The sequence below is a fragment of the Ambystoma mexicanum genome, chromosome 1p, assembly GCF_040938575.1.
Source record: "Ambystoma mexicanum isolate Mex_15411 chromosome 1p, UKY_AmexF1_1, whole genome shotgun sequence".
In the NCBI taxonomy this organism is placed as follows: domain Eukaryota; kingdom Metazoa; phylum Chordata; class Amphibia; order Caudata; family Ambystomatidae; genus Ambystoma; species Ambystoma mexicanum.
This window is the reverse complement of record NC_090921.1, coordinates 152,024,826-152,048,913: the sequence shown is the minus strand read 5'-3', so window position 1 is coordinate 152,048,913 and position 24,088 is coordinate 152,024,826. Positions and strand designations below refer to the sequence as shown.

The 24,088-nt window shown below is 46.0% G+C and overlaps 1 protein-coding gene across 4 annotated transcripts in view; it reads left to right on the top strand.

Annotated features, from left to right (window-relative positions):
- The window catches only part of LOC138567400 (monocarboxylate transporter 13-like), a 391,669-nt gene that overhangs the window by 271,229 nt on the left and 96,352 nt on the right, over window positions 1-24,088 (top strand). For all 4 annotated transcript variants that reach the window (XM_069645566.1, XM_069645592.1, XM_069645584.1 and 1 more), the window contains one exon: window positions 13,607-13,715. The gene's annotated coding sequence lies outside the window, so the exon portion shown is untranslated. The remainder of the gene's footprint in view (window positions 1-13,606; window positions 13,716-24,088) is intronic.

Genomic DNA, 24,088 nt, shown 5'->3' with positions numbered 1-24,088 from the left:
CTGTTATTGTGTCAGTTGGCGAGTTATTAGACCGAGGTGATAGCTGAGTCTGAGGGGCGACGGGACCATTAGAGGTCGGGTTTGCTTGATCTACGTCTAGCGTGGTGTTTGATATGTCTTCACATGATAGACTCATTTGTGAGTCCTGTCGAGAATCAGGTTGCTCGTATTTATCCACAATCATGAGTGAAGTATCCCTTGGCGTATTTGTGCTTCCTCTGAGATGTCGAGTTCATCGACAAGATGTTGCGCTAGATTTTATAGGACATTTAATTGCGCATCCTCAGTTTGTTCTTCTGACTTCTTATTTCCGTGGGGCATCAAGGTTTTATTTTCAGCCAAATTTGCAGATTGGGATGTAGAGATGGATGGCCCTACTGGGTTTTTCATAAACGGCTTCTGTGATGGTGGTTTAGGCATCGTCAGGTTTCGGTGAAAGGCTCTGGTCCCAGTTTGCCTTTTTCTGGTTTTTGTTTTATTTTGTCCTTTTAGATTTGGTGCTGAGGGCATAAAGATGGCATAAGTGCTTGCTGAAGGAGTTAATTTATTTTTGTTGTTTTGAATTTGAAGATTAGAGACCGCTGGCCAAACAGTGGGGTTTAAGTTTACAGTCGATTGAAGGTTATTAATTAGGTTTATGGAGGTTCTCGCTTTACTTGCTGTATATTTGACTGTTTGCGAAAGTCCTTGCTGAGTCTCGATCAATGGCGGGTTATTTGGTCGATTCATGGCGGTCATCATGTTAATTAGAGCTGTAGTAAGCTGCGTGTTATCTGCTCGATCATTTCTGGCAATGTCTGACAGATGGGATTGCTTCATTTTACTTGTTTCTGCCTCATAGTCCAAACGGTCCTGGATTTTAAGTACGAAAGATTCTATAAAGATCTGTTTAGCATGAATAAGGGCAAGTAGTGTCGCTTGATCTTTGCTCGCATCTGTCGCAGCATCGGCATGAGTTGATAATCCAGGGTTCAATGGAAGGAATGGAGTATGGGTCTCAAGCTGCAAAAGCTTGATCATCTTATTATGTAGTTGTGTAACGCCTTTATTTTGCTTTTCCATACTTTCTTTTTTGTGGAGAAGGGTGGAGTTTGAGTGCAGACTTGATGTGTCATGTTGAAAAAATCCATCTGATGCTAGACAGCTGGTTGGAGGTGGTGTTATGTTTAATTCAAGAACTGAATTTTGAAGTGTCTTTTCACAAATTGACTCTGTGTTGCTCGTTTTAGATGGTGATCTGTCTCTTTCTTGCAGTGTTGAAGCAAGTGATGGTCTATATGTAAGGTCATCACTCTTGGAATCATTCTTTCCTAATTGTAATGGTTTGTCTTGTTCTGTATCTAGATCGACTTGGATATTGGATTTTCCGAGGGTAGCAGAAAGTTGATGCTGTGGTGTGGTAGGAGAGTGAATTGTTTGTGGTTCCTTTTTCATTAAGGTTGTAATTTCTTTGTCCTATTTTTGGTTGAGAATCATTACTTTCCCACGTGATTTTTTTTTAGGGATTATAGTGGGCAGCGCCTTAGCACGTTGCCTGGTATATGGGCCATTTTTTGAGTCGTTATGTGTAGTTTGTGCGAGGTCTTCTTCCATCATATCCAGTACAGGGGAACAGGAGTCTCCACAAAAAAGCACTGTCACCGTAGAAACAGAACATTTAGTGGAATCTTTATGTGTGTAAGGTCTAAGTGGTTCTGGGCAAGTTCTGTCTGTCATAAAAAGTAATTTGAGAGAGGCAGTGTGTGGCACAACTTAGACTGCCAGATATTCCGTGCTACTGAGTCAAAGCCTGTTGCCCGCAGTCCTCAGAGCCGGAGATGTTATACAATGCAGAAGTGGCCTCTCCCTTTTCAACCAGTCTATTCTGCTGATGATAGTTGAAAGGTATGAGGCATGAACATAAGGTGTCTACAGTAAATAGGAGCGTCCTGTCGGTTGATGCAGATAAGTGACAATTAGGCATCCGGTCAAAGAGCTGGGATAAGGTGAAGTTTTTCGATTTTGAAGTTGCAGTTCAATATATCGTGGTCTTGCAGAGCAAAGGGAGCGATGTGTTGGATTAAAGGATTGATGCTGTTTCCTATACAGGAGTGTCAACGGGGCGCTATGAAGAGATAAAGAGTCTAATGGAAACAGTTATTGAGTAGTTTTACTTTCAGAGTGGTGATACAGTGCGCAAGAGCGTGTCAGTCAGTGATATTGCAGTTCATTACCTGACCTTGCATGGCCAGGATCAGTCAGTTGCCATAGTGTTGCAGCGAAGCGGGACAGCGGCATAGCTAACAGCCAAACAGTGTACGTTGAGAGCGCCCTTGACTTTCGCGTGCTTTAATCTACTTGTTCTTTCTACTCGCTCTCTCTAAGTCTTTCTGGGTCTGTTCTTAAGTGGTTTCACTCTTATCTCTCTAGCCACTTTTATTCTGTCACTTGGGCTGGCCAAACATTCCTTCTTGTACCCGCCTTTATGAGATCCCTCAGGGGTCTGTCCTAGGTCTCTGTTTTCAATATACATCTTTCTACACTAATTTCCTCACATAATCTCTCTTTTCATCTTTACGCTGACGACACCCAAATCTATTTCTCCTTCTCCAACACATTGCACTCCACTGTTTCTAACTGTCTTTCAGCTATTCAACATTGGATGTCGTCCCATTTCACCCACCTCAACCCCTAAAAAATGGAAGTTATTTTCTTTCCTGCTCCCACTCTTCCTCCTCCCTCCCTGTCTTCCCCCTTCTTCTCTTCCTTTTTCCCCATCAACACGGAACCTTGGTGTTGTATTCAACCCTTCTCTCTCGTTACCCCGTAAGTTTCTTCCACAGCTTGCTCTTGCTGTTATGCTCTATTTAATATTCACTGTGCCTGCCCTTACCTCTCTTTTCATGCTACTAAGCTTCCTCTTTCCTGCCTGATCTGTTCTCGTATAGACTACTGTTCTGCTCTTCATCTTGGACTCCCTGTTTCTCATTGTGCCCCTCTGCGCTCCGTATATAACTCATCATTCATCTTCTTTTCTCTCTCCCTCCTCATTTCTCCGTTTCTTCTTATCTCGCTTTCTATATCTCTCCTTCCTTTTGAGTCAAGTCTTCTCTTCCATTTACTTTCTATTGTCTTCAAATGTATTCACGATCTCGCCCCTCTCTTTTTCTCTTCACTAATATCAATCTACTCCCCTTCCCGTGTGTTACACTCCCAGAAGCAGTTCCTTCTTTCTTTCCGGAAACCCCCTTGTGCCTCTTCCATTTCCGTTCCTTTGTCTTGCTTGCCCCAAGCACTGGAACTCTCTACCTCTGTCTATCTGTACCTCGTCTTCTCGGCGTATCTTCCAAACCAATCTGATAACGTTTGATGTGATATTTCGGCATTGTAAAGGGCGAACACAAAAAAAAAGGATTTATTTGGCTGATTTTGTGTGGCCTTTAAAACGCTTAAAAATTATATTGTGAACACCCCGACTTACTGGGAAGGCCATGCTGCCCCACCCTCACCCCCACCTTCTCCCATGGGTTTTCTATAAAATCAGGTGTTTTTAGCCCATGAACCCCCCTTTCATCACCTATCTCTCCCTTCTCAGCACAACACGTTCCCTCTCCTCTCCTACAGTCACGCAAACACACATTTACTCATCCGCCCCGTCCCTTCCCCACCACAAACATCCCCCTTCCTCTCCCACAGAGACACTCACTCACACACACACACACAAGACCGGAAATATGCGCACCACACTCCCGCGACTTCCCTCATGCTGCTGTGCCTGTCAGTCCCTGCACAAACTCCTGTGCGGCAGGGGTATGGCAGTTTGATTTAGAAAGACTGCTCGCAGCGATCTCTGAGCAGTCTTTTTATTTGCTTTTCAAGGCGTTTTTTTCACTCCATATGCTAATAACACAGCTTTTATATACGCTATCCAATAATTGATTGTACTTTTCTATTGTTCATTATTGCCTAGAATGTATTACCCATTTTGATTGTACCGTTTCCCTCTTATTGTGTGGCTTAGCTCTTTGACGTAAGCGTTATACAAATAAAAATGAATACAAATACACATGTATCATGAAACATAGATGACTTGACTTCTGCTGATTTTATGCCTGACTCTGCATGTAACATAATCGCAGACTCCATTTGCCTTGCCCTCGAGATTCATTGCAATATACTTTGTACGTGGGTTGGCCCCAACCATTAGCATTAATCCAAAATATCACCTCGCGCCACTCCTCTGTAATCATGTGTTTCTCAGGAGCTTATGCTGAACCCCTATTTCTGTGCTTTCTCCTTCTTATCCCCACCTTGGATTCCAGGTTCCCGGTCCTCCTCCTTGTTGTGGGGGGCCTGGATCACCAAACCCCATACCCACTCTGCATCCATGCAGGGCGGACCAGAGGGAGCACCCTCCAGCATCCGGATCATTGGATGCTACATTCAGCGTCGGGCAGACCGCAAGGGGCACCCCGCGGCCTCTGCAGCTCTTTGGCACCGGAACTGCAGACCCATCAGACCCGGTCCTGGGCACCCTGGCCCGGGCTCCGCAATCGCTGTGGTCACATGGCAGCCTCCATCAACATAGGTGGTGTTGCCCAGCAGGGGCATCGTCTTTGTACCGGGCCACGTGGCGGTCCTTAGGCACGCTGCACCGCACCAGCATGGTGCACAAAGACACAGGAGTCAGGATAGGATCGACTGACAAGCTGGAAACAGCTCATCCCTTTCATTTGCATGGTCAGATGGTTAGCCCATGTGACCAGGACACCAACACCGGAAGGTACCATGTCCCCCAGGAGGGGTGACCTGCAAAACTCCTCCTTTTTCATAACAACAAAACAAAAATCCCAAAACCACAACACAATACACACACTAGCACTAATACCCTAAACCCTACTAGTTTTCACACCCTTTATTAACCTGGGTGAGTGGGCATAGCTCCACTGACACACCACCACGCTTCACCCCTGGCACCCCAAACATATGAATACAGTCCTACTCCACACTTGGGCTGGGCCAGTGTTGGTCTGGAGACTCCCAACCATTGTGTGTGGGCAACCAAAGGGTCCACCGGGTACTCTTCCGGCCTCTGCTGGGGTATCTCCAGAGGCATCACGCGTTCAGGGGGCGGTAGGGCCTCACCTGGGGTCGCCAGAGGCCACATCGACCCAGTCCTTGGCTCGTGGTAGCCGGATGACCGGCGAGCACACAGTTCGGGGTGTGCACCCATGCATATGGAAGATCATGGGGGCACGTTCCTAGACTGGGTAGGCCACTGCTGCAGGGTGCTGATGGAATGACAGCTCCACGGGCTCCATTCACTTCCCCCCTTTTTCTGAGGCTGCGGGCAGGGAGACACTGGTGACAGGGTTTTGGGGCCGGTTATGCAAAGGATGGATTGATGGGCCCGTGGGTCATCCTCTTGTATGCCCGCCCTGATGGGCCTTGTAGGCTGGTGGGCAGCGCAATTAGCATGGCCCTCTCCCTTATTGCTGCGGGGCCACAGGGCAATATGGCTTCCCCTTGCCGTCACACATGTTCACTTGGACCCCTCACCCACCCCAGCTGGCATAACTCTTCTGAATGGCCACTGCTTTGATATGCGGCTAAACCTGGCCATCTTCATGCCCACCATTTGACACTGGCAGCACCCTCTCCTGGTGGCAGATGGCGCCTGCGCAGCGGGGCTCACTGTTCTCGTTGCCCCCCTTTTGTTGATGGGATGCTACCTGCAGCTCTTCCGGGTGGCTGGGGAAACGTGGCTCCATTCAGGGACAGTTTGCAACGCTACTGCCAATCAGTTTAATTGTTTTCACCACACACTCCGGAATGGTCCGTTTCCTTTTCACTTCCTCTTGTTTTGCAGTTTTTTGTGTTTGAAAGCGACAGCTAAAAATATCAGCATTCTTTGATCTCATGAAGAAAGAGGTTGAACTATTGCTGTGTAGGTTGCATCATTCACGCTCATCAATTCTTTGGTATATATGCTTTTCGTCAATGCATCCTTCAATGAGAGCACTTCGGTCTGTGTTTCTGCTAAACGCAAGACACACCATGCAGAAAAAAGCTCTAGCCTTGCATGAATAAGTCAACCACTGCCACTGCTCTCCATCTTTATGTTGATATCATTTCTTTGTATTGAAATGAATTGGAAGGTCTTCTGGTTGTCATGGATGGAATTTTAAAAAGCCAAGTAGGGTTTCTGATGATGGCCTGACCACTGTTCTTCCTCAACATTTTCAGCTGACTCAGCTTCAGCCAGTATATCAACATTATCACGCTCTACTTCCTCAGCTTGTACTTCTAGGCAACCTTCAAAAGTTGAAGCATCTATTACAGTTCTTTCATCACCCTGTCCTGTACCTCCAACTTCAGTTTCAGTGGTAATTGTGACAGAACAGCTGCTTTCTGGTGTAGGATCTTCCTGAGGATAGACACGTATTGTTGACATAAATATGTCACTTACTTTTTGATATTGGCATGCCTCTTTTTCTAGTTTTTTCTTTTTGTTCTCATGTTTTTTCTCAGCTCCTCCTTTAACTTGTTTTCTTTTCCCGTCATCATTGGCTTTTTTTATCCATGATGAAATCTACCAATGTAAAAGAACATTTGTCTAATCAAAAAGCTTCCATGTTTTGGTTACTTATAACAAAACAAGTATTACAATCAAGTCTGTTATTGGTCGGTCACTCGGGACAGGTGTCCTGGCTGGGCTTTATACATATACTCTTCTGAATTTGGGTAAGGGAAAGCTTAGGGCTCGAAACTTTGTTTGTGAACACTATTTTTGCTGCCGACTTCCCTACGCAGTGGATGAAGATAGTTGTGATGGCAAGTACAGGTTTTGGACACAGAGGGGCTCATTCCGAGGTTGGAGGTAGTCATGGCGCTATTAGTGCCACGACTACCTCCAATACCGGTACTGACTCCGCCCTCGTTCAATGGGGACTTACCGGTCTATTCCGACCTTTGCCGGACCGGTGAGTCCCCATTGAGAAAGCCATTCCCCATTCCCATTTCAGCCCTCATAGGGCTCAATGGGATGGGGGAAGGCGCTAATAATGGTACCGCAAATTGCGGTACCGTTATTAGCTCTGAAGTCCCTTAACAGGCCCCGTCCATAATGCCTGGTTAAACCAGGCATTAAGGAATGGACCCACAAAGGGACCTCGGAATAGGGCGCAAAGGGATTACTGGCACCGATGTCCTAAACGGTGCCCGGTATCCCTTTGCGCCCACCTCGTAATGAGGCCCAGAGTCTTGATTTGGACATTCTGACACAGACTATCCTTAGTTTTCTTTATGCTGTGGCCACATACAGTTAGAAATGCTACTTTAAAAAGTGAATTTAGAACATAACTTTAAACTTCTCTGCAAATGATTGTCCCATGTCTGCTGTCAGATCCTACACACACATGATGCTATCAATTAGCACATTTTTCTGCTGCTTGCTTGATGATTATGGAGTAACATCGCACTTTCGAAAGGCAATATTGGGGTTTGCTTTCCAAAGAAAAACACCCACCCATGGCCATGCTAGTGTTCAATATAAATGACAACAATTGGCAGTGTAATGTGATTAGTAAAGAGCAAGTTTAGTTAGGAAAATATATAGGCTTACGGTCAGAAATGTTCACTGGTGTACACAGCAATCTGTGTTTGAGCGGTTGTGACACAGGCACGTGATCAGAAAATGGCGCCACCAGCAGTTACCTCAGACCTCGGGCTGCGGGCATCAACGATGAACGAGAAGCACAAGGGAGAAGACAATGAGGGCTGCACGAAATCCTGCAAAGAAATTAAAAAGAAAATGAACGAAGGTTCACTGGCCCAACCCCCTATAAAACATTGAGCCTCATTACGACCCTGGCGGTGACGGTATGAAAGGTGCCGGTAAGGCACCGGCACCGTTCATACAGTCCCGCCACATTACGAGTTCTGCTCGCCATGCTCGTAATGAGGCCCATTGTCTATGTGACGTCACAGTTCACACACACTCTGCACTCTGCAACACACTTCTCGGCTGTGCACAAACGAAGATAAAAACCATACGCTCTCTCATGCAGTGCCTGGAAAAGTTGACTATGATGAGTAGTTCAGGCCTGTGGTAGAGGGGTACCTGATGCAGTGCAGCATTAGTGGGACGTCCATTGCCGTGCTGTTTGTCGCTACAAACTTTGACCTTTGCCTATCAACTTCCTATTTTTTGTAAAAGTGGGCCACTTTTTTGGTCCATGTGGGCCAGTTTGATGAGTTACTTCACCATACAGCTAGTAGTTTTGATGAGTGTTGTTGAACAAATATTCTTTAAAATGCACAATTTGCATCACATTTTATTAAAAAACCTCCCCCTTGGGTACTACTCAAAGAGTCTGTCACAAAAGGAATGAATTGCCATTTGCAACAGTGGGACACTTTTTCATTGGTGAATATTAATGAATATTAATGAGGGATATGCTGATTAGCTCTCGAGACCTGGAGTTGGAGAACCCTGAAGGAAGCTTCGGTGACTGGCCATCTGATACACAAGTCACAGGATTCAGAGAATGTCCGTATAAGATGTAGTGGGCTTAATGGGGCTGCATAAATACACAAACATGCATGCATGCAGCCTCACACGCATTGCAGTGTTCGGAACTTCTAACGGAAGGAAGTTGTGTTGCCTGATGTTATTTGCATAACATCTCGGCCAGTCATTTACAGTGGACTTCTGTCTGTCCCTTGAAAATGTCTCCCTTCATTTCTTCATAGCTCACTTTCACTCCCTCCCCCTTTGTTCTCCCTCCATTCCTAGCTTCCTCCCTTCCTCCCGCTCCTTTCCTTCACACTTTTACATATTCCGTGTCTTGCTTCTTTTTTCTACCTCCTGGATTCCTGACCCCCCTCCCAAACCTCCTTAAGACCATCTAGCCCTCTTCCTCTTTCCTTCTATTCCTACTTTGACAAATCATTTTAATGTTTCAGTGATTTGTATCTTTCTTTCATTCCCTCCTTGCTGAAGAGGGCCTCAACTCTCAAGTCGGTACGGCGTGAGTCACCAGACACACATTGCTTTTACATTCAAACCCGGGAAGTGCCCACGCGCTTACAAACGCTTGATCCTGGCAAGGCTCACCTGACAGATCGCTGTTGGGGAGCCAAATGCAGGAACCCCGATGTGTGTGTGAGAACAACCAGGCTACTGGCCTGTATGCAGTCTGTGTTGGAATTGTACGAAAGAGAACGAGGCCACTACGATTTAATGTGCGTTTGTGTGTGTAGTCTTCCCTCGCCTGCACACACTACCTAGTGATGAGGAATGCCACTGGCCAGATCGCACAGCTCCTGTCACACCCAGGTGAACAAAAGCAAAGGAAAGGCTCCAGGAACTGGCCAACAAAAAGGTGGGAGAGAGAGAGAGGCCACGGAATCAGCAGAGATTGGCCCCTGCATCATGTGGACTACCACCTGCAACACTAGGGCAGAGACTGGGCCAGGACCAGTAGCTGCAGAGGCTGCCCACCACTGCTCAGTCACAAAGTCAGAGCGGGCGGGAGCCGGGAGAGGAGCCCCACTCCAATGCAGGCACACAAGCAGGAGGCGCAAAAGGGCACCACTCGGAAGCAGCCCTCCCTCGCCTTGCTGGCCTGCTCTAGATTTGTCTAGTCTGTATGCGCGTGTAGGCTGTCCCCAAAGAGCAACAACAGGACTTCTCCATCAGGCGGAGCTGGACTTTTAAGAGCGACAATTTGCATGTAGAGTAGAAAAGTGAAGTGAAAGGCTCGAAACACCAATAGACTTCAATCACTACATAATCCTGCCAGCGCCCGACGTGTGCAAAGTTTTTGTATACTACTCCTTGTTTTCAAAAGCAGAAACGGGCTGGAATCAACCTAGCGCTCTGTGCGACGTGATCAGTTCACGGGAATACGATAAAGCCTCTTCCTCACTATGTCCGAGTTCAGGGTGTGAGTGCCCGAATAATTGTAAAGTGGCACAGCACACTAAACACCTTGCCCACACTTTCACGCTGGGTCTTGGGACTCTTGGCTTCATAGGACCCATCAAGTGACAGTAACGACTTCCTGCTCTGGTGTGCTGCATCAAAGAAACACGTTCCACAACTCACCGAGTGCCTCATTACACGCCACAAAACACTTTGCCCTCACTGCCTTTTTCCCCATAGTTTTATAATCTTTGGACTATCCACTTGTCTATTAGGCTTTACCCACTGGCCGCCGCCCACCAACCAAGCAATCTTTAATTTTCTTAAATCTTCGATGTTTGTGAAGGTGTGAAAAAATGCATTTACTATACATTCAGATAATCAACGTATAAAATGAATAAATGCATTTTCTCAACCCCCCCCGTTTCGGAGTAGTCCGACTCCACCACCAACAGCCAGCTGCTCCGTTCTCAATTCTCACCTACCTTAGTGGTCTGGTTGTCGCTCGAGTCGTCATTGTTGGAATTGGAATTTGGCTGGCTGGCTGCTGCTGCCTGCCCACTGCAGTCAGTGCCCTTTAGCTGCCCGGCTGCTGCAGCCTGCCCTGCACCTGCCCTGAGCAATGTGTGTGCAGGGCACGTGCAGTTCCCCGGTGCCCAGGCCCTCACGCACAGACGCGAGCCAGCGTGGTCAGGTTAGCCCAGCTGCTCATGCCCAGCCCTGCTGGGAAGAAAAGAAATGCGCAGCTCCAGCATGCCTTGTGTCGGTGGTAGAAGCTGGCAGGCAGTCAACTCAATTAAAATTACCCAGGTGGAATCACGCGATGCCCGCTTTGTATCCTTCCGCACCAGAGAGGCCCTATGCCCAGAGGCCTACCGGGGGATGACCCAGTGGGGCAGTCCAACCCTGGGTGTGCATAGCCATAATCTCTTATCGTCCGATTTCACTTCTTGACGCTCCTGGTAAAATCTTTAGTAGAATTATCCTCAGGGATCTTAACATTTGGGCGTCGGAAGAAAATCGGCGAGATCCATTTCAAACGGGATTTGTTGCAGGTCTTGGAACTAGCATTAACATAACGACCCTTAATGCAATTAAAGAGTTAGGTGCCATAAGAAATCAACCAATTTATTTGGTGTATGTTGATTTCCGAGTAGCCTTTGATTCTGTAGACCGGAACCTGCTAATTGAAAAACTGTTGAAATTTAGTTGTCCATCCTCGCTTGTAAGCTTAATATATTTACTTCACACTAACACCTCAATGAAGGTTAAAATGAATTTGGAAGGGCTGTTATCTGAAGAGATTCTCACCAAGCGCGGCCTGAAACAAGGCTGCATTCTTGCTTCCACACTGTTCAATTTGTTTATACTTGATCTGGGCAGTGAATTTTGTAATGTATTGAATGATGCTCCTAAACTTGGGAACCAGAAAATTGCTTGGCTTTTATATGCAGATGATTTAGTTCTTATCTCGCAGACGCCGAGTGGCCTACAGAATATGCTTGATAAACTGAGTCAGTATGTGATAAATAATAATTTAACACTAAATTTGGAGAAAACGCAAGTAATTGAATTGGGGAGATATAAGTCAAGAGTAAGGAAACAGTATTGTTGGTTTTTGAATAAGCAAATGTTGAATGTAGTTAATGAATATAAATAATTAGGTGTTATATTCAGTAACTGTCCTACAAACAAGCCTCAAGGAGACAATATAAAGGGTAAACTGTCAACCTTGATATCACAGGCGAGGATTTTACAACATAAGTATGGCAAGTTTTCGTGCAAGCACATTCTCATCTTTTATCAGCAAAAGGTAATTCCTATTGTTACTTATGGGTCCGAGGCATGGTTACCCTTGAAGGCCTGTTATTGGAACAAATTAGAGGCAAGGTTTTGGAAGAAAACTTTGAATCTCCCGAACTCTAGCCCAATGGCACTGATTCGCTTTGAATTGGGAATTCTTTCAGTTAACATACAAGCATCTTGGAAGAGATGCTGTTTATTTCGGAAATGTGTTCTTGGTCTATCTAGTAAGAGTGTACTTAAGATTCTGGCAGACTACTTACTACGATCTGACCATTTATTCCCATCAACTTGGAGAGAGGCTGTGTTGTTGGATTTGGCGGAAGCGAACATCTCTTTAGATCTTTTACTATCCAATCCTACTAAAGCCAAAACTAAATTATATCAATTGGATTGGAATTTAACTGAACAGAACTGTCTCAAATTAAAGGACTTTGACAGAGCTCTGTTTGGGCATAAAAAAATTCGACATACGGCTGATTATCTATTAAAATGTCCTTCACATACTCTCAGAAATCAAATATTGAGGTTTCGCCTAAATCTATGGCCAACAAAACAAGTCCTGCTAAGGAGGGGAATTATTAAGCCAGAATCTTCATCATGTCGTTTCTGCAATGATGGAACAGCTAAAGAAAATCTGAAACATTTACTAATAGAATGTGTTGCTTTAAAAATGCAGAGGAAAGACATTATTAGAAAATTAACAAGGCATCATTGTATAAGACGCTCCAATGATGAACTATGGCATGAGATATTTGCGACATCAAAGATCACAGTAAGAATAGCTACTGTTCAATTCTTAAATAAGATTCTATGCCCACCATAAATTAGGGAGTAACTTGATGTCTGGTGAACGGGAGAAGGAATGCAAATTATGGTCTTCTCACTACTCGTAATGCTTTTAATGCTTTGCTACTTACCAGTATACAGTGTGATCATATTTGGATTCGAGGTGTTGCCTTTGATTTTGATTTGGATGAGTAGTCATACCAATCATAAGTTGAAATAGTATGATGTTTTTATCTGTTTTTATTTAATATACTTAAGTTAAGTTGCTTAAGTTTAATTTTATATCATTGTTAAAGAATCTCCTTTTGTATATTTGTGCATATGATCTCTAAGAATAATGTCGTTTTGAAAGGTTAATCTAATTAACCAACCAAAATAAAGAAAAAAAAAAATAATCTCTTTCATCAAGAACTTGCCCGCCCTGCCCCACTCAGCTTCCTCTGTACTGCCTCAGGTGCTCCTGCGGAGGGAGATCTGTAGGAGTGGGGACACGAGCTGGGGTGGGGAGCGATGATGGCAGGGGAGGTAGCCCAGCATCAACCACCAAAATCACTGTCTCTCTGATGTGGGTTTTGAGTTCTATAGAAGACACTGAGGCTGTGATTTGAGAAGCTTGGGGAGGGTGTCGTGAGAGGCATATTTATTACTTTTTTTATTACAAAATACATACAGAATTGAAACCAATTTAGCTCTTGTATGAAAAGAATGCTTTAGCTTTATCTTGAAGATTTTTGCAGACCTTTGTTTAAGAATGTATGATATTTTATTTATAACACGCTTAATACCCAGAGGTTTCTAAGCGCGGACCCGGGGATCGAACCTGTGGTGCTCCGTGTCGTCTTGCTTCCAAGGCGAGCATGTTGCCCCCAAGCTATCCTTCCAAATACTTTCCAAAAATAACACTGCCCCTTGTAAAAAAGATTTTAACCATTTCAAAAACCTATTGCACATTGTGCAAATAAACTTTTGAGCACATCTACTCAGCAACAGAATGGGGAATGTTTGGTTTTAAATGTAGGCCATGTACTGCCTTTTGATGTGGTCCTCAGGACATGCGTATTATTTTGGAAAATCACTGAACGTATTTTGTTTTTCCTGCTCCGACAGCATGTGTGGAGAGATGTTGAAGAGCGACTGACCAGAGGGTGAGAAATCCGCTGTCACTGCGAGAGACCCAGCTTCCCCCCAGGCAAGACCCCACTGGTGGAGCACTGAGGTATTGCATGCCTTACAATACTCGATTACCCAATACACGCTCTTTATGAATGCTCTCAACCTTCAGGTAAATGCTGGGAAATCTGTCATTATGATCTGCCAGAGCGGAAAACCAGCTAACAAACTTCCTGCCATGTATACAAACTCCCACAAAATCCCATGGGTCACAGATTCTGACTATCTGGGGTAAGATTGTCATCTAAGTTTACTGGTAAAAACTACATATTAAAGCAAGGCGCAAAAACGCAACAGGCGCTAAGTGACATCTCCAGATTTGTGTGATCTTGTAAACATCAACCAGTACCTATGGCCCATAGGTGTATAAGTGAAAACAAGTGGCTATTGCCAAATACGGTGCCTCCATTTGATGATTGGAGTATATGCCTAGTCTTCAAGTTATAGAGTATCTAACAATATAATAAAAGGCCAGATGTATGTCTGTCCGATGCAGCAGCTTCGCCTGTTGTCGCCGGTAGAGGGAGATAGTGCCTTAGATATAGTGGTCCTACTGTGTTAATGTAAACCTGCACTTTTGCCTCTGTACACGGGCTTCTACACTAGTAACTTCATAAAACACTTATTAGGCTTGCGCGGGTCTATGTCCAATTTTGTGGAAGTTAACCTTTCTTTCCTGGAAGATGAGCTCAAGTTAGAGCCTATTTTGTATTGGCTCCGACTCTGGAATGACTAAGAGGTGGGTCTAACACAGATTATCCTGAGAGCAGACTCATCACATCCTATGGGGGGCTTGCTCACATTAAGTTCTATCTATTCAAGACAGATGCAAGGGATTACTTTAACAACCCCATGCAGGCGACAAACACTTGCGCAATCACTCGTAAAAGACAACTTAAAAAACAACAAAGCGAGTACAAAGAGCTAAGTCTACAAACAAATCAGAACGTTGTGATCCTTGGCAGCAGCACTATTCAAGAGTACCTCCTGTGGAGCAAAGTTATGAAGGAAAGATGTCTGATTACAAGTGCAAGAGCAAATGATTGCTGTTAGGGGTTGTTGCCGCGGCATGGTCTAACCAGGGGAATGCCACTTGCCCATTGTGTGGGGCACTGTACAAAGATCTTCTCCATTTCTTTCAATTATGTCAAGTGTATTCCTTAATTAGAAGAAATAACCTCCTGCCCATCCTTGGAGAGTCTGGAATCTGACAGTGCAGACCGGCTTCATGTTATTTATTGATGGTGGAGAGACAGTGTAAAGGATGGGCTGTACTGTCATACACGCACAAGAGGTCCAGATTACTAAAGCTTAAGGAGGCAACATTATCCCCATACATAAGTGGAATATTATGCGGAAGACAGGAATGGAAAAAAATAAAAGGGGAAAAAAATAAAAATGAAAAAATCCTAACTGCAATTGAGATAATATCCGCACTTGCCACTTTTTTTCCTTTCTTTTTTAAAAGAAAGGGAAATTGGGTGGGAAAGAAAGGCAAAAGAGGGGGGAACGTTATTTTATGGAGCTGTATTGCTGTATTGTGATGGGGAACCTTTGGAACATAAATGTAATGAATTTAGTTGCTCTGGCAGTTTAATCAGTTGATATCTTTGAACGATTATGTGGTTATTGTATGTGCTGTCTCTTTTATGACATTTTATGTTGAAATTAAGAATTGATTGGTGGATTTGTATCATGAATTTGAAATTCGTTGTTGTGAGTACTTCTTGGTGGATTCTTTTTCTCAAAGGGGAGAACCTGGAATAGAGCGCATCACGGCTACCATCTCCCGGTGTGTGGGGCCTCTATGACAGATTGTTGCCATTTTCTTTACCCCCTATATTTTTCTGCACTCCAGTCACATCTGAGATCAATTATGTCTGTTTCACCATGTGCCCAAACTATCACAAACATCACGCTCCTCCCGTTTACCTGTCTCTACTTGAGTCCCAGTGCATTTCACCTCTACCCTCCTACCCCTACAGCCCTATCCCTTTTCCTCTGCAGACTACAGTCTTGTTAATCCTGGCCGTGACAAATACAGCAACTTCCAAGCAAGCCTAGGCCCTCTAAGAGCCTTCTCAGGGATGTCATTTGACCAGAACACGAGGGTTAGTGGAAGTGCCATCACATGACCCTTGAACTCTGATTACACCAAAGGAAGTGATGTCATTTGACCCACCCCTGAGTGACATCAAAAGGAAGTGATCGCACACGACCTTCAGATGCGTCTAACACCCTTGTTTCCACCCTGAAAATGCAAACCCGCACTATCACATTCCTACTCATCACTCACCAGTCTCTCACTCATACACCTTCTCTTACATCCACTCTCACTGCATCCTACACACAGGCTCCCACCCACCAAGAACATTTGAACACACACACTATCACATTTCTTCTGCCCATGAGCTGCCATTTAAAAAGAAAACAAATGTGTTTCATTTTATTGTTTTATACAGGGCTAGCAAGGGAGACTGCAGGGGTAGAAAGGGAGACCACAGGGGTCGCGGTTGCGACACCTGGCGGCCCCCAAATGACGTCCTTGAGCCCTCTGCTATGTTTCGGTGCTGTATAAAAGCATTGTAACGTACTGTAACATAACTTTGGGGATAAACAGACATAGTAATACAGGTAGACCCCACACACATCACTGCCGTTACAGCAGATACCTATATACACTGCTTGCTTTTAGCACACAGTAAAATGCAGGTAAAGTCGGTGGGGATTCCCACCTCTCCACCGGCATTAGAGTACTGATGCGGGCGTGGATTCCCTGCATGAAATGTGCAGTTCCCCGTCCCCACCTCCCAGTCGCCCCATATTTTTACCCTCACCTCCCCCACACACACACACCCACTCTGCATGCCCAACACCCACACCACTTCCGAGGGCCCTCCTTCGGCCTCCACCTACTACACAACAATATTTCAACACAACAAAACAACCAACTTAAAACAATAAACCAAAATAACAACCACTACTTGGTCTCCTTTCACCACCCGGAATATATTGGGTACAGGAATGAGAGCTCTTTAATTATTCAGAGATCCTACTTTTGTATCCCCTTATTACAATAAAAATATGGCGCCACCTTCTCTCCTTACTCAGAAAGGATCCCACACTCCTATTTTTCCTCTTCTGTTATCCTCTCAATAATAGTAATAATAAACAATTAAAAAACCTGCCACATGGCCTTCACGCTCCTTCGTCACACACACACACACACATACCACGCTCCCGCACTCACTCCTGCCCCCGTTGTTGTCGCTCGCAAGAGGTGTACTTACATCTGCATGTTCATCCGAGCTCCTCCATCACGGGGTCCAAATAACGGCTTGCACCCTCCTAGGAACCACGCCCGCTCCAAAGAGCAAACAGGAATTCTGATAAAAATGGCACCTGTACACCACTGCAGGTTGCGCGCTTGGGACTGATCACTTCAGGTGGGCATGGCCCCTCCAGCAATGTGGCCTGGAGGCCTCCTTCATCGCGGGGGTCGCTGGGCTCATGCCAGGGTCACCAAAAATGTAGAGAAACCCCTCAACGCTCAGACCAGAAGAAATGCAGCCCACTATGGAAAAGGGCCCAGCACACCTCTTGCAAAGAGAACAAGGTGTATTTCCACCAAAAAAGAGATGCATCAGCAAAGGACTCTGCTGCCACGAAACATTCTGGCAAAATTAGTACAAGCAACACATTAAAAAGTCACACAGCGTCATCAGTGACGTAAATTACATGAAGTACACATCCGAGATGTTGGTTGGCATGACCCTATAATTAGGCTACCTGCTCCATAAGGGATACCAGGCCATTGGTCCCAGCCCTGTCTGTTCTTCTTCTTCCACGTGGACTTCTTGTACATCATCAAGCATGAGGCTACAGTTAATTGCTCGTTATGTGAATAAAAAGCAACACAGTCCTTGACTCTAACCTAGTGTGAATATGATACTGCAGACAAGGGCTAAGCGGATACTTTGAGGTAATTGTAAGTGACAAACCCTAACTCGATTCCAGACATGTCCACGCCCTTCCAAAGCTCTCCACCCACGATTTAGGTTTGTTGTTTTGCCCCTCCCAGCACCTCTCAGCACAAATCAAGTGATTCATGGTGAATCAGCCTGCCTCTGCTTTCTGATCTTTTCAGATTGATTGGGGGGTTTAACAGCGTTATGGTTGGTGGTCTGGGACTGACTGGTGCCTTGGAATGCTCCGTTTTGGGACGGGGCAATGTGGCCCCATTACTTAGAGCTGGGATGGGGGAGTTCGGAGGTTTGGCCCTCCTTCTCATAGGATTGCTTTTCACAGGGAGCTCTCACCCCCTCGTGGAGTTGCAGGCTGCATTCTTCCTAGGATACGATATGCTGGCAACATGAGACAATGAAAGATCTACGAATCTTTGCAGCTCTGGCATTTCTCACCAGTGCCCGCGATACAACCTACTCTCGCATTCATACACTTATTTCCATGCTTGTGGCTTAGGCCTGCAGTCCCAACTGCACTGCAATGTTAGGCCTCGATTTCAATATGGCTGCTATTGCCTAAAATGGCGTCTGATTCCGAGTGTGTTCTAAACCCACAGCATGCACTACTCTCTCCGCATGATGGCCCCTGCTGCCACCTCTCTCCGCTGCTACCCTCCCCAAGCACTGATCTACATTTCCAGGCCTTTGCCTCATCCGAAACCGCTTGAGGCTCTGGGATGATCGCCCCCCCCCCTTCCCAACGGTAACACATACCTGTGGGCTCTCTTTCTAAGTCTGATGGGGGTATCCCTAATATGATGACTGACTCCCTAGGGATCATCTAGCTTTCCCTCTATTGTTCCCGCTCAGTAGTCTCAGGGGTAACAAATGGTGCCGGCTTTCGCCCAGCATCACGCTCACTCCTTTCACACCCTTTCGGACCTGCCCCTTTCAATACTGGTGTCTCGTGCTTTTCTCCTGCCACCCCATCACTGTCCCTCCAATCTCTCATTCCGCCTTTCCACCTCCACCCTTCGATCTCACTTCTTCTCTTACTCCTGTATTACTGTCACTCATACCTCCAACTAACCCTTTTACCTCCATTAGTGTCTCTTCCTTCCTCTCCCTCTATGACAATAGCTACTCCTATTCCCACTCACTGTCACTCCCACCACGCTCCCTCTACTACTGCGTCTATTCTTTTACTACCAATCCCACTGTATCACCGTCTTCCTCTCTCTGTACCTCCAGGGATATCGTGCCCTGCTCACCCCTCTTGCTAGCCCCTGGTCAACTCCTCAGGGACACCCAGGCTTATGGTGTCCGCACATGCCTCTACTACCCACTACCACCTATCTCCTTCACTTGCTACTCCCACTGCCTGCCAACTACTACCACCACCTCTACCGCTCCCACTTCCACTTCCACTACCACTACTCCTACTCGACCTCTAACACTCACACTCTCCCTCTCTCACACAAACACTCTGCAGACCCCCTCCTTAACATTAACCTCCGCACTCCTTTCACTCTTGCCTCCACTGGTCTCTCAGACGTCCTCCACCGCCTTCTGTACTCACCCAACTAACCCACCCTTGCACTCACACACACACTCCTAAATACCCCTGCCTCTCTCAAGATTTGCTACTTACCTTGTCCAATCACTTAGCTGGCTTACATGGGTGTGATAGGAAAGGCTCTGGAAGGGCTTAAAGTGAGCTGGTTACCCCTGCACCTTTTTTCTACTCCAGTATGGGCCTTGATGACGCCCAGGTCTCTTGGGCCCTTTTTTCAGTAACAAGCCCTGGTGGGCTAGTGTGGTTGGAGCTGATGCTGCATCGTATGTTGCTTCCTGTGGCATCCCCTCTGGCTCTTCTTCTCTCTTGCGGCGATGCAGATGTGCAGCAACCCGGATGCTGCGCCCTTTCGACGTCCTCTCTGTCTATGGTGTGGCTCCAGCGACGCTCTCCATGCCACCGTCTCAGTAAGCAGGGCAATGGGTCCCCCATTACACACACTAGCACTGCGTTCAGGAGGGGACAGCCTTCCTTCCTTGACAGGCTGCCCCCCAATACAGTGCCACACTCACACTGCCTGTACACTGTGTCAAATGTACACTGTCCCCAGATGCAGTGCCAGACTCACACTACCTGTAGACTCTGTGCCAACTTTCCACTGCCCCCAGATACAGTGCCACACTCGCACTGCATGTAGACTGTGTGCTAAATGTACACTGTCCCCACATATAGTTCCAGACACACACTGTCTGTAGACTGCATGCCAAATGTACACTGTCGCCAGATTTAGTGACAGACTCACAGTACCTGTGGACTGTGTGCCAACTTTACATGCCCCCAGATACAGTGCCAGACTCACACTGCCTGTAGACTCTGTGCCAACTTTCCACTGCCCCCAGATACAGTGCCACACTCACACTGCCTGAAGACTGTGTGCTAAATGTACACTGTCCCCAGATATAGTGCCACACTCACACTGCCTGTACACTGTGTCAAATGTACACTGTCCCCAGATGCAGTGCCAGACTCACACTACCCGTAGACTCTGTGCCAACTTTCCACTGCCCCCGGATACAGTGCCACACTCACACTGCATGTAGACTGTGTGCTAAATGTACACTCTCCCCACATATAGTTCCAGACACACACTGTCTGTAGACTGCATGCCAAATGTACACTGTCGCCAGATTTAGTGACAGACTCACAGTACCTGTGGACTTTGTGCCAACTTTACATGCCCCCAGATACAGTGCCAGACTCACACTGCCTGTAGACTGTGTGCCAAATTTACATTAGTGACAGCCTCATACTGCCTGTAGACTGTGTACCAAATGCGGCGCTCTCGCTGAGGTGGAGCAGTCGTGCAGTCCAGTGAGCAGAGAGGTGCACGTAGCTGTGTGAGAGAGTCTTTTCGCTCTTTCCACTGCCTTGTGGGCGGATCTTATCAAAACTCAACCGGCCCGCGGAGCGGCCACAGAGCTGTCGCTGAGGTGGAGCAGTCGTACAGTCCAGTGAGCAGAGAGGTGCACGTAGCTGTGTGAGAGAGTCTTTTCGCTCTTTCCACTGCCTTGTGGGCGGATCTTATAAAAACTCAACCAGCCCGCGGAGTGGCCGCGGAGCTGTCGCTGAGGTTGAGCAGTTCTGCAGTCCGGCTAGTATGGCTGCTGTGGCTGCCCCACCGCATCCACGGGAATCAGAAGACGGAAGACACCTGTGGAGCGGACAAAGTTTTGGAGAAGAACGCCCTACGATCTCATACAGCAGCCTTCAGAGATCACGGACAAAATCCGCTCCGGAAGAGACATTCCTGCGAGACAGTTTGATGAACGTCAAGGAAAATGAAGGGAAAGGTAAGTGCCACTCCACAGAACTAAAAAACTCCCCCCAGTCCCTCCGCTGCGTTCCCCACATACCTCGTAGGCAATGCCGGTGTCTTGTGGCATGGTCGCCGACGGGAGCGTCTTTGCAAACATGGACCGAGCCCGGGCAAGGGGAGCAGTGGTGGGAGGAACCGGCGGTCTGACAGCAGAGGAATGGAAGAAAGTGGCGCTGGACCAGGCGTCGGGTGGAGAATGGCTAGTGACGCCCCTTCACACCCGATCATGGGGAACACACCCGCGCAAATTGAAGTGGGTGGAGCAACCAAAGAAAGGGAGCTCCTCAACCAGGGGGCTCTAGAGTCAAAGGAACCGCAAGATATATTCATCAAAACAATGCAAAATTAAAAAACTGAAAATTATGAAAAAAGCTTCCCACCCATAGAAGAAGGAGTAAGGAAGAGCAGCATGGAGCATATCGAGCATATCGATACGCTCCCCAATGGAGACATGACCATGCAAGAGTCATGTGGAAAGGCGAACTCGACCGTGCAATTCCAAATAGAGGTGCACCCAGTTACAGCCACAAAGGACCTAACAAGCCCCCAATTCAAATCAGATGACTCATATGAGGAATATCCAACAGAGTCACCAGAGAGTAGTAGAGTTGATGAGCATGAAGACTCTCTCAACGCTCTGTATGATAAGCTGGATTGCTTTAAGAGCCATCAAAAAAGCGAAAGAGCCTCGGACACAAAGAGAGCTATAAAGACGCCCTGTAAAATAGACTTGGATACCAATGAAAATAAACAACCTCAAGGCTCACTGGGCCAAAAGCGTGGGCACAAGGAATAAATGGAAGAGAAACAAGTGGAGACAAGTGCGAAAATACCCATACAACCAAGTGAACCAACGGACAATCTAACAAAATAACACGCAGAGAAGATATACAAAAACCGGAAAAAAATGATAAAAGGGCCACAACTAAGAAAAGCCCTCACAGCAAAGCACTTGAACATCCAAATGCTGGAGAAATTTTTCTCTAAAATGGGAAGGGGAGCAGAGACAAATACAAGTGAATTATCGGATGCGGAAATCCTGGAAGAGCTGGAATCGAAATCCCCAACAAATCCTCTAGGCCCCCCCAAACCAGTGGAACACGTGGCACAGATGAACCCTTCAACTCCAATAAGATGGCATTATGGCAAACCAAAGAACACAGCAGTTCCATCTATAAATGCAACTGCAGGGGGACAAGACGTGGGAAAGACGCTAATAAACAGATCACAAGCCATCACGAGAAAAGAGATTGGCAATGGTTGCACTGAAGGAAAACCACATCACCAGAAGGAAGATGAGCAGAACAAAAATCAAAAACCAAATGCCAAATCTTAAAACGAAAGAGATGAGGCCCACAAAGGGAGGCCCAAGGGGAGGAAGGAAACGGAAGAAAAACCAGGAATTGAGTTGATAACACCAGTTCAACAGGGTGCACAGAAAAAGATAAACGATCCGACAAGTGTAATCATTTTGAAGGACCAGCGAGAGCGAATGATCTCCACCCCTAAAAAAGAAAAACTGATAACCTAGTAACTCCCTTACAGACCCAAAACGCAAAAGATACATCACAGACGTCTGGAAAACAATCACCAACAAACAAACTGGACCTCTTCGCCATTATGTCGACAGTCACAATTGCACTGGCCCCTTTTGGAAAACGATATGAGTCCTTGAACAAATCCCTCAAGGATCGCACTGTCACGATGGCACTTATGCACAATAAACTGACACACTTGGAAGGCTATGTACTAGCAAAAGAAGCATGAAAGTCTAACACATGAGACCGAGGGACAATGACAATACAGTCAGGAGAACAAGATTCAAGCACGATGCCCCCATTACCGACAGAGCCTCAATCCACAGGAAATAAGAATGTAAAAACAAGCAAAACAGGGACGCAAACTGATGGAACTATCGAACTGGAAGACCATAAAAGAAAGGAGGGTGGAGTAGAAGAAAGAGGAGTACCAGCTAAAACAGCAGGGGCAAACCAAACTATGCGGATGCCTAATGAGATGAAAGCAACTAAAGCTGGGCAAGTAACCCATCTGGAGGGGACACAAAACACATGCGGCCAAAATAAAGTAGAAACATCACAGACCCTGGGCATTGTGAAGACCCATGAACAAGGTACTCGGCCTGACCAACTAATTTCTCGCGTACAGGACAAAGGGGTGTCTAGTAAACCGAGCCAAATATTGCTAAAAATTGCACAAGAAAAAGAAAACAAAAAAACGCTGAAAGGGCACCCCCTATAAAACGACAAAAGAGAAAGGATCGAATGCCAACACCTGATAAAAGGGAAAAAAAGTAGCGCCAATATTCCAACGAAGAAAGGTATTTAACGGGACTTGTTGATTGAATACAGATGAGGAAAAGAAAAATGCAGAGCACCACTTACTTTGAGAACACATGGAAGAAGAGAACAGCATAAACAACCATGATGAATCTTAGTAAATACTCAATTGAGTCTTCACAGCCAGAATTACCAGTAGGGGTAGACCAAAAAAGAACAGTATACTTTGTGGAGGACTCACCTGTGCTAAGGAATAGGATATTGAGACAAGAACAGTTTAAAGAAGTTGCCTCTGCACACCAGACAGTACACGAAAGACGTAAAAAAAGTTTCAAGGGAAAAGGAGACGACAATAAAACACAGATCAGCTTATTCAGAAGACGTAAAACAGAATAAAACAAACCAAGGAGATAGAAAGTTTCATCAGGAAATCTATAAAAGGCAAAACTTCAGATCAAGACGCTGAGCAAAAGAAAATTGTCCCTCGGATGAGGAGAGTGCCGAGAACACGCCACGCCCTAAATGGAGAATACATACTGTCAGTGAGCGAGAAAACAAAACAGAAAAGATAAGGTGACAACAAAGAGAAGAAATTATGCATACATGAGAACTTGCAATGTTTTGCAATAAAAGTAAAGCAACCAGGACCCTCAAACTCGAAAGACAAAGGGGATAACCTGGTTTTAAATAGGAAAACCACAATGAACTTGTTTGGGCATGCTCTGAACACGGGGCTTCTTCACACTGAAGATCTAAACATAATCG